Raw genomic sequence first — 12,313 nt, forward strand, 5'->3', positions numbered from 1 at the left:
AAGGTGAGACCCTAAGAAGATCTGGCACAAGTTGTCATACCAAGTTTCGGAGACAGATGTATAGGAAATTGTGGGTCGCTAGCCAGTGAAGTGGAAACAACCCATAGAACTTGGCGTAGGTACCAGAAGATGCATAGAAAGCTCTTTCACGTAGACGATAGCTATGAAAAGTGGAAAGAAGAAACACAGGCAGTGGTGTGGGAATTGGCTGAGAAGAAGAAGAAAGAAGTTTCTCCTAAGGTAGTTACTGATAAAGAGCACGCTAAAAAAGAGGCCACAGGAGAAGTCGAAGCTTCAACTTCCCCACATACTAAAGAGTAGGAATAGTTCAGGCATGAAGGAGGAAGGGATGACCTACAGAGCACTCCCTTCAGGTTGTCAAATCAACAAAAGGAGAACACTACCAGACCAAGGAAAAATAAAAAATTAGATAAACAGGCACACACAGATCTAATGGTCCTCACTGAAGGGGACTTGGATGAGATCAGGGACAAGGTTCGAGATACAACAATAGACCTATGGTAACAGTTCAAGCAACAATATATGTAGACGCTTGGGAGAATCTAGAAGGATCTACATGAGTTGCATATTCAAACATGAAGAATTCAAGCGAGCGGAGTTCAAGTGAGCATGAAGCAAGCAACCGTGAGTGTAATGGAACCAGAATGGACTCTGGACCTCAGATCCATTTCCTTTCTAGAAGGAAAATTGCACGCAGAGTCAGAGGAATATAACACCCACCTTGGAAAGATCAAGGGAATGGGTAAGAATTTTGTGTGCTACCCCTTCAGACCCTCCACTCGCTACATCAGGGGGTCTCAGATGAGCTTTGGATTAGAGAACATCATGCACTATTGGTGATTAGTGAATTTAAAACAAAAATTGAGCATATATTCGGTGAAAAGGTTTAGGTTCTAAAGGAAAAATAAGAGCTAGCATCTCGAAGCCAAATGCTAGAAGCAACAATTACACAAGCGTGTAATTTAGTATCGGAGCTACACATTCCAAAGGATGTAGCTGCTTCAAGAAAAGTTCTCCAATTGGCTGTTATAGTGCGATAGTCTAAGGAAGAGGGAGGCTGAGCTACCTTTGACTTTTAGATGAAGATCTCAGAACTACAATTGAAACTGCAGTCGACTACTTTGCCAGAGGTCAAGGAGCAGCACGATGCAACCATTGGGGAACACATGACTACCTTGGATAGTGCAGTGATAGGCCCCAATTGACTCTTTGAACATGCAATAGAGCTATGGAATACTTTGTAGGAGGACTCAAACTTGCATATATTGGGTATAAAGATCAAAGAGACACAACAAAATTATGATGAGATCAGGGCAACTACGCGCACTTTGGTTCTAGTCTAGCAGTTCATGCGCTTACAAGAGATGAACGTGCTATAGGCACAGGTTGAGGAGTTGCAGCACAAAGAACAACTGTTGAAAGCTCAGATTCAACCATGGATAGAGGAAGAAAGCAAGGTTACTCTGGCTATCCAAGAGAAGCTGAAGACTTTCCAGTAGACACAGAGGACCATGCGCCTCGCGATAGAGGGCCCAACAACAGAGAAGATCATCGAAGAAGTGTAGGAGGTCACCGTACAGAGCATAACAGACCTTGAAGTCTTGAAGATGGAGTTCAACAAACTTCGTCACAAAGTGGAGAAGCCAACTGAGTGACTAAAGGGTGAGTCACCATATTTGTGTTGGGGGCATGTTGGGATGGGATCCCTAGGGTCAATTTTTTTCAGTAAAGTCAAGTTTTGTAATAGTTTCTGTGAAAGAATGTAAATTGTTCATGACATGAGGAAGTGAGCGTGAAGCTAAGTAAAAGTTAAAGGGGCATTAGTCCCTTGTATGGGTAGGTGATAGGTCGGTTTTGAGACTCACCCATGGTCTGCAGGCCATAGTATTGTAATGAAAAGGCTATATATAGTTGAGTCTTAGAGAGTCTTAGATAATAATTTTTGATAGAGAATCATTGTAAGGGCAAGGTGCTAACACAAGAAAAGTCTATTTCATGTACTTAGGCGAAACGGGAAGGCTCCTGTAGATGAGTGCACGGAGACCTTGGTAAGTCTGCAACTATGTGTGCTGGCCCCTGCAGTTGAATGCGCTGGGATTTGTATCTGAACATTACATATTAATAAAGACTAATTTTGAGAAATTATGTGAATTTGTGCCTTGTTTATTTAGTTTTGTTAAGTCTATGTATCTTTGCTCAGTGATCTGTTTTACGTGACTTAATGCTTTATTTCTATGAGAAATGGATAGCTTTGTAAAATTTATGCATGATAATTATAGTTAACTGTTACACTAAAAAATGTCACCATGACTATTTACAGTTAGGATGACTCTATCAACAGTCATGCTACCCTCTTAGGCAAGTCTTATGCCTCTGCTTTCCATGTCAAACTCCAAAAAAGAGAGAGAGTCTTTCTAAATGTATTTATCTCTGGGGACGCAGGTTCTCTCAACCTTACCTGCAGGGACGCACCCAATGTTCACAAAAACTGCGTCTTTAGATGCTCTGTATGTAAAGGTGCAAGTGCGTCCCCCTGAAAAGGTTAAAATACGCAAGTTTCATCTTTAAAAAGTCACTTGTGGTCATTTCTAGAGCATTCTAGAAGGTTGTTCGACGTGTATTGAGCGCCTCCAGATGGTTCATGCACTCCTACCAAAGAGGAACTTATCCCATCAATAGGGAGCTATCCCATCCAAAGAGGGGATTATCCCATTGATGGTGGACCTGATTAACTTCCTCTTGAGCACTATAAATACAGGCATTGGGCCAGAAGGAGAGGAGGTTGAAAGCTATACATTTCTAAGGGTAAATGCTGCAGGAATTAGGACTCCCATTTAGAAGCTTGTGAGGAGAGATTGCCATCTTTGCTTGTTCTATTTGGAAGTGGGTGAGCTTTGTCAAAGTAAAGGAGAACTCTTGATGGACCCTGGGAGGGACTTGCACAACACCAAGGCTCAGGTTGTATTTGTTCCTTTTGTTACCTATTAATGCAAATGAGTCCATTCTTCTCAATAACTTGTTATTTATGAGTTGTTTCATGTACTCCTTGGTCTATGTGTTAAATATGTTTTATTCTATGAGATTATCAAGTGCTATTTAATCGTTTGATTGTTAGTGTATCCAGGTTTCAAAGTGAAGGAGGAGCTCATCCGGATCAGTGGAGCTGGACTGCTACAACAACGTTGGATTACAGGTAGGATCTAAACACTTGATTTCCCGTATAGTAAATGCATGTTTAGAGAAGGATTGCTCTTGTTTGTCTTGTTTGTCACTAGAGAGTCTTAGGCTCCTAGGGAGGTTGGTTGTGTCCGCACAATCGACTCTTTCCGCCTGACAAATTGGCGACTCCACTGGGGATTCCATTGATGTGAAAAGTCTTTTCCTTTGTGTGAACTTTGCTCTGAGAAAATTGGTTTATTTTTCTGGTTTTGGCTCTGTGACTTTGTCTTTGGGTGGGTTAGCTTAGGATTAGATTCATTTTGGTTTTTCTTGAGTTTTTCAGTAGGACGCACCCTCTGAGTGTTGCACAGTGCGTCCCTGGACGCACTGTCGCTGTGTGCACAGAGCGGGCCCGCACCTGTGCTAACGGGTCGCCTGCGTCCCCTGCTAAAATTTGAGAAAATTCCATTTTTTGCATTTTTGCTCTTAGATTTTGTTTTTTCTTAGTTTTTACTGCCCAGATTCATTAGTCCCTTGTCAAAGATCTTCACCTGAACTTGTTTCGATAGCATTGAGTGTTTTAGTGGATTTCATCGAAGTTTAAGCCCTAGGGTTTGATTTTTGAGTAGGTCTTGTAGTGACTTTGGCGGTAGAAGTTGTCAAGCCTTAGATCTCTCTGGTTTTGTCAGCATTCTAAGAAGTCAGACCTGTCATAAAGTCTACCTGTGAGAGCAACTTACCATTGAGTTGTCTCTTTGGGCAAATTTCGAAGTGCTTGTTGATTAAGTCTTGAATTCCATTTTACAAAAAGAACAAAAAGATTTGAGTTTTGTTTTGACTAGTCTTTTGATTCTGCATTAGCTGGTCCTTGATTTGATTTTGGTCAAGTAAAACAACCTAGAATCATCTTTGTGAGCTTTTGCCTTGTTAGGTTTGCTTAGAGTAATTTCCCTTTTGATTTGCTTGTGAGTCAAGTTTTCATAGATTTTATAGCTTTTGAGATTGTTTTTTGTTAAGATAGGTTTATATGCTTTATTAAAAAGAGAAAATACAAAAACATCTCCTTTGAAAAGTTTTGTTTCAAGTAGCTTTGAAAAGTTTTGAAAGAAAAAGAGTTTTTTCGTGCACGTAAGGAGTGGTCATGTTTGTATGCTTGAAAAGATAAAGAGAATTGTTTCTTTGATTGTCTTTTCTAAGGAAGTTGTTTTCTATAAAATTTGCATCTCTCAACTCTCTTAGTTAAGAATTTCATTGAAAAAGGAAAGTAGCGTAAATCATCTTAGGTGCATCTTTGTAGTGGTTTGAGTCGAGTCTACACACCATTGGTTTCACTTCCGCTACCTTTTGTCTTTAAGAAAAACCATAAAATTAACGCTTAAAGTAAAATCGACGTAGTAACTTTTATTTACTAGGGCTCTGAAACACCAATTTAGATCAGGCTAGTGTCTTGGAGTAGGTGAGTAATTAACTCTCCAAGACAACAAAACCAAACAAGTAGCTTATCTTGTGATAGAATAAATCCAATTGTCTCACTTGTACTCTGGGAAAGCTCCTCTTAAAGGAGAAGCACGAGCTCGTGTCCGAACCAGTGAGGGGATCAATCCCCCCTCGTTGGGAACGACGCCAGACACGCACGTATTACAAACGGTAAACCTCGGATTAACCATTGTCGAGGAGCCAGGGGTCACTTGTCGGTAAACCTTGGATTATTGTCAAGGAGCCGGCAAGGGGATTGAGCTTGCTACTCTGCCCTTGCGTGCTGTCGGAGTTTAGACTGTTCCCCCAGGTGCATTTGTTGCGGTTGGTAACCTTAGTGACCATTATCTTTAGGATTCTACCGAGGTGACGGTGGAGGGAAGGTCCCACTGTACCTGGAGCAGACGTCGGCTAGACTCACTTGGATTTTCTGGGGGGTTCACTTCACTCGAGACGGTTAAAGTGGAGGAACTTGGTCCAGTCTATTCATTAAGCAGGTTGCCGGGGTAACTGTTCCACCCGCCACTTCTGTACTGAATCCAGCGATGTTGGGCTTCATCACCAACTAGCGCTTTCGGTCTGGAAGGCTACTGTTTGTGTTTGGTTTGACGCCCTAGATTCTTTAGGCGTGTGATTCAAATTTGTTTGGTTCTTTAGAGACTTTAGGTGGTTTGATTTGAAATTTTATTTTGTTTTCGTGTGTAGTAGTTAAAAGTTTTTAGCTGTGGCGGAATTACCGAGACAGTCCCGTAGACTTCGGGGCAAGTCTCCTGAAATTGTTACCGGAACAGATTTGTTAAGAAAACTCCGTAGATCGCGGGGTGGATCTCCTGAAGACGTTCCGGGTCAGTACGAAGGGTTGAAGGTCCTTGTAACTCCTCCTAGTGGCAGTAGAGTAGGTTCACCTGAAGAAGGAGAATCTTCCTTGGTAGTCCATCCAGATTACCAAAGTTTAGAGACAGGTTATAATCCCGAAGCTGTTACAGTTTCTGAGCTTGTTGGTAGTTTTTCGTCTGCTAGTGATACAGGCGAAGAACCAGAAATATCTGAACCTGTTACTCCGACTTCTAGTGTTCCTGATTCACCGAGAATAGAAAGAATTATCACCGAAAATCTTCCTACTGGTTTGATTGCTATCGAAGAACTTGCTCCAGAGGAAGAAATAGGCGTCTCTAATCCTGAAGATCAACTTACTATTGATCTAAGGGAGCGTGAATCTATCTTTTACAGTCCTCCTAGAAGTACTACTTGGTACCTTTCGTTAACCAATTATTTAGACAACTTTGGGCTAGGTTTTTCTACACCTCGTACTCCTTTTCCACCTGGAGGTATTCATACTCCTGTAAATATGTCTGGTCAGTCGTCCGTGTTTACTCAAAGTCCTGAATCTTTCTTACATGGCGGTCCTTCTGTTCCCACTGGGTATCAATCTCTTTCTGGTACCTTTGCGGGGGCATCTCCTCAACCCGTTGATCATGGGTTATTAGTTGGAAACAGTGGTAATGTACCATTGGGTGTAGGAGACATTTACATGATGTCAGGTTCAGTTCCCGTTTCCCAACCTCAAGGTGGCCAATTACCGCCTGGGGGGCAGCCTCAGTTAATGCCTGGGGGGCAACCTCAAGGTACATCATTTGTGTCTGGGGGGCAACCTCAAGGTCAGTACGCACCTATGGGGCAATACATACCTCAAGGTCAACCCCAGCCTCAATATGTACCCCAAGGTCAACCTCAGTATCAATATCAACCTCAAGGATGGCAACCTCAAGGATGGCAACCCCAAGGGTATCAACCCCAAGGGTATCAACCTCAAGGGTACCAACCTCAAGGTCAAGGTCAACCCCAGTATCCGTATTTACCTCAAGGTTATCAACCTCAAGGTCAATACTCAGGTCAAGGTTATCAACCACCTCAAGGTCAATCATATGGTCAAGGTATGGGAACTGCACCTTACAATTATCAATCCTATCCTCAATCCGGCTATGGATCTCAGTATCCTCAACCTGTTACGGGTCAATACCCTGGAATGTTAGTGTGGGATCCATCACAGGGTCAACAGGTGTTGCAGCCAAGTATACAGTTGGTACCTCAAGCTGGACAACCCGTAGTTTCTGGTCCACCCCAGCAACCGCAACCTGTCCAGTCAAGTGTTCAAACTTCTGTAACTTCGGTAGTTACTCAGCCGCCAATTGCACCTAGTACTCCATCTCAAACGGCTGCTGCAACTACCGCCACATCTACCATACTTACTTCTGGAGTATCGACGGCTCCGGTTTCTACTGTCTCTGTAACCACTCCTCAGACATCTTTACCGTTGTCTGGATCTACGATTCAAACCACGGTCCAGATGCCTGTAGGTCAGCCTGGTATAAGTACGGTTGTCACTACTCAACCTCAATTTGTTCACCAACCGTACCAGGGACAGTACCAACCTGGGCAAGCTGTCCAACAACCGGTTTACCAGTATCAACCGTATCCTGGGTACACTTATCAACAACCTCAACAACCCCAGTACGGTCCGGTTAATCCTGGTTTTCCAGGAGGATATAATATCCCAAATGCGACTCCTGTTCCTAGTTATCCTGGATATCCTCCTCCTGGGGCCGGTATTGTGACCCAGAGTTTTAGAGATCCTAACCGGCAGTTACCGTTTATCGCAACTTTGGATTTACCAGACTTGACGCGCCTAACGAACGATCCAATTCAATATCTTCCGTTCTGGCCGCCAATGCCAAATAAGTTGCCCAGCGATATACCCAAGTTCGAAGGTAAGTCTGGAGAGGATCCGTCCAATCACGTGATGACTTACCACCTCTGGTGTGCTTCAAATTCTATCTCGGATGATTCGATCCGCTTACGTCTTTTCCAGCGTACACTCATTGGTCTCGCGGCCAAGTGGTACATTGAGTTACCACGGGCCTCTTTTTACAATTTTAGCCAGTTAGCTACCTCGTTCTTAACTCACTTTCAGTTGCCGGTCAGATACGATAACGGCACGGAGTTATTAACTTCACTAAAACAATCAACGTCCACGTATATTTCTGATCACATTCATGAGTGGAGACGTCGAAGAAGGCTAGTGAAAGTTTTTATCCCGGACCAAATCTTAGCTGAATGGTTTGTTAAATCATTATTACCGAAGATTACTGAAGATGTAGCTAAGGCCGGAGTAGTTACTGAGGAGCAAGTCATTGCTCAGGCGCAATACCTTGACTTAGTTTACACTCAGTCGGGTACGTTACACGAGAAGATTCCGGATCTTCCAAAGTCGAATCAAATCGCTGCTGCTCCTTCGGGATCTCATGCCGCTGATGGTATGATTGGTATCGTGAATACAAAGAGCAAGAAGAAGTCTTCCAAGGCTTCAACTACTCCTATTATCACTTTGCCCGATTCCCCGACAGGAGAGTCTTCTCCTGAACTTACCGCCGATATTCACGCTGTAGAGTCATCTACGGCCAAATCAAAAAACGGTGGAAAGAAGAAAGGAAAGAAGAAGGCTAAAGCAGACAAGGCTCCGAAGGAGAAAACGGAAAAGTCGGAAACCAATGACGAAAAGCGCAAACCTCGATATCCTTGTCTTATTTGTGAAGAGGATCATTTTACGAGAGATTGCCCTCATCGGGCCGAGGTTGTGAAAATAGTCAAAGGTTCTCCCACTCCTGCTGTGTTAAAAAATCCATTTCCGGAGCAGGAGAATAAGATGATAGGTTCTTCCTCGAATGCCAGTGAAGAACCCATTTTGATGATGTCTCATGTGAGGATTGCGACTCGATCGCAAGATTATGGTAGTAAGAATCCTGTTGATGGTAAGGAAGCAGAATCTTCTCACTCTAACCCATCAACCTCAGCTCCTGGTTCCGATCCACTACAGATCGAGAAACCTAACCCGGACTTAGTAATTAAACCGCCCGCCAAGGGTGTACTTCGAAGGTCTGCTTTCAATCCACATGCGAGAGCAGCCCAGAATTACAACATTGTTGAGGACTTAGCTGTTTCACCCTCAGCAATGTCGGCGTTAGAAGTGCTGCAATCATGCCCAGCACAACGAAAATTACTTTTGTCGGCTATAGGAGCTGTTGATGTTCAGGACCCGAATCTAATAATCTTCGATCTAGAAAATAGTACACCGCGTCTCCCCCATCAAATGGCTTTCCAAATTCCAGTGATAGTCAAAAACAGGCCTATTCATCGGACTGTGATTGATGAGGGAGCTTCTACGTGTATTATGTCGATTCAATGTTGGAGATCCCTTGGTTCTCCTTCGTTGAACCAATCCCCCACCATCCTTAAGGCCTTTGATGGCCGTGGGTTCCGTCCGTTTGGTATTCTACAGGAATTGCCTATAGGGGTAGAAGGTAAAACCGTTAGTCTGGATGTGGAAGTGGTTGATGCCCCTCTAGACTACAACCTTCTTTTGGGTCGAAGTTGGTCATATGCTATGACAGCGGTCGTTTCATCGGTCTTCAGAGTAATTAAGTTTCCACATAACGGTAAGATCGTGACTATTGATCAGCTGACATACTTTTCATCCGACCCAGCCTCTTCAGAGAGTATCCAGCATGTCGGTAAGACGACAATCCCTTATAGGGACGTTGGTGTAGGTTTAGTTAAGGATTCCGGTTTACTGGGAACTTTTCCTCTCCCTCCACTCAGCGTAGAACCTTCATTTGCAACAATTCATATGATTACATCAGAAAACATTATTTATGATGATCCTTGGATTGTCCCATCTGACTCTGAGATAGACTCATTCGGTGATGCTATGCCTTTGAGTCCATATGAAATTGCTTATGAAGCTGTCATGTCTTTTACCGACTCTCATTCAACCGAGATCGACCAAATGAATGTGGTCAGTGAAGAATCACTTTTCACCTCAACCTTAGAACGGATAGCGTTTCCCGAAGTCGTGTCATCTGACGAACAACTTCGCGAAATCCTAAGTGTAGACGATCTACCATGGGAGGATCTCCATCACAGATCTTCGTTTTTACCTAAGGATGATGCATTTGAAAATGATTTTTCATCTATCTTTACCGCTGAATATGTCAAAGACGCTCAGGATCCAACGAAACATTCTGATTCAGAGTTGAATTTAGGGAATATTTCTCGTACTATTCCCATTGATATTTCAGTGAAGCCCGGAATTGAGGAGAACATTCATATAGGTGCCGCATGTACAGAAGATGAAATCCAAACTTACAAGGCCCTATTCCAAGAATTCCGCGATGTGTTTGCCTGGTCTTACGAGGAAATGCCGGGAATCGATCCTGCCATTGTTGTTCATGAAATAAAGACCTACCCGGATGCTAAACCCGTCCGGCAACGGTTGCGTCAGATTCACCCTCGAAAAGCGGCTGCGATTAAAGCAGAAGTCGAAAAGCTGTTGAAAGCAGGTTTCATTTATCCGATCCCGTTAACGGATTGGGTATCGAATATTGTTCCGGTCAACAAGAAACAAGGAACAATAAGAATCTGTATCGACTATAGGGATATCAATCGAGCTTGTCCAAAAGACAACTATCCTACGCCTTATATCGATCAAATTATTGATGATTGTGCCGGAAGTGAAATGTTTTCCTTCATGGATGGTTTTTCGGGCTATAATCAAATCAATATTCTACCTGCCGACCAACCAAAAACGGCATTCATTTGTCCATGGGGGACATTTGCTTATTGCAAATTACCTTTTGGGCTTAAGAATGCCGGGGCCACTTTTCAACGGGCGATGTCTTACGCATTTCATGACATCAAGCACATTGTGCAACCGTATCTCGATGATTTGCCTGCTCATTCTTTACATCGAGCTGATCACCTTGTCCACCTACGAGCAATCTTTATGAGGTGTAGGCATTATCGAATTCGGTTGAATCCCCACAAGTGTGTTTTCTGTATAGAAACAGGTCGATTGCTGGGATTTGTTGTTTCAAAAGCCGGCATTCGCGTCGATCCCTCGAAAGTCGAAGCTATCATCAAATTGCCTCCTCCTTCGAGTTTGCGCCAACTCCAAAGTTTGCAAGGGAAAGCGAACTTTTTACGCCGATTCATCCCAAACTACGCCGAGGTCACTAAAGGTTTTACACGGTTGTTGAAACAGAACGCTCAATTCTTTTGGGACGAGATTGCCCAACAATCTTTTGATGCACTTAAACACGCGTTGACCCATGCACCGTTGTTGCATCCTCCCAACTACAACCAGGACTACTTCTTATACCTCGCAGCTTCGCATTCCACCATTGGAATGGTGTTAGTTCAAGAAGATGAATTCGGAGCGGAACATGTGATATATTATCTCAGTAGGACCTTAAATCCCACTGAGCTAAAATATTCGCATGTGGAGAAATTGGCCCTGGCAGCCGTTCAAGCTGTCCAGCGTTTTCGTCACTACATTCTTCTCCGTAAAACTACAGTTATTTCGGATTGCAACCCTATGATTTACATTTTGACAAAACAACTGCTAGGGGGCAAGTACTCTAAATGGATCGTTATCCTGCAAGAGTTCGACTTGGAGTTCGAGAAGTCCAAGTCTAAGAAATCCTTAGTTTTTGCGGAATTGATGTGTGATTTCCCGCGTGCTGACACAGAGACTGTGGCAGAGGAGTCCATTGCGGACGAATCTTTGTTTCTTATCAGTACTTTAGATCCGTGGTACGGGGATATAATCATCTATCTCCAAACCCAAACCTTTCGGCCTGAAGCTTCAAAGGCGGAACGTCGAAAAATTCGGTTTCAATCCCAGCAATACAAAATTATTGGAGATACACTTTATCGCCGGGGGGCAGACTTAGTTTTTCGACGTTGTTTAACTCACGAAGAGGCTGAGAGGGTTTTGAATGATTGTCACTCTGGAGCATGTGGCGGTCATATGTCTGGGTATGCCACAGCTCAGAAGGTGTTGCGCGCTGGCTACTTCTGGCCATCTATGTTTAAAGATTGTATCATTGCAGTCCGGAAGTGCCACAACTGCCAAGTGTTTGATCGAAAGATGCGCGCACCACCTGCTCCTCTCCACCCTATAATTGCCGTTGGTCCATTCGCCAAATGGGGTATCGACTTTATTACTTGTAACCCTCACTCGGCCGGGGGGCATGCGTATATCATCCTCGCGGTTGATTATTTCACTAAATGGGCCGAGGCGATGCCTACATTCGACGCAAGCGGCAAAACAGCTGCAGTTTTCGTATTCAATCATATTATAACTAGGTTTGGTGTCCCACAAGCAATCATTACTGACCATGGGAGCCATTTTCGAAACATCATGATGACTGAGCTTACAAGCCAGCTTGGTTTGCGCCACGATAGCTCTACTCCTTATTATCCGCAAGCCAACGGTTTGGTTGAGTCTATCAACAAAGTTCTGGTTATCATGATCCGACGAACCATTGGTATTCATCGGTCGAATTGGCACAACATGTTATTTTCGGCGCTATGGGCATACCGAACCTCAGTGAAAACTTCAACAGGGTTCACTCCTTTCCAGCTAGTTTATGGCTTGGAAGCTGTGTTACCCATTGAATGCGAAATCCCATCACTTCAAATGGCTGTCGAATTACTCCCAGCTACTTCCGAAGAGGAGAAACGTTTATTGTACTTAGCTAAATTAGATGAGACTCGACGTGACGCTGCATTGGCAATCGAGACTCACGCGAAGCGAATG

The sequence above is a fragment of the Pinus tabuliformis genome, chromosome 5_2 (assembly GCF_031772625.1).
Source record: "Pinus tabuliformis cultivar Carrire ecotype Pingquan chromosome 5_2, CPIR1, whole genome shotgun sequence".
Classification (NCBI taxonomy): Eukaryota; Viridiplantae; Streptophyta; class Pinopsida; order Pinales; family Pinaceae; genus Pinus; species Pinus tabuliformis.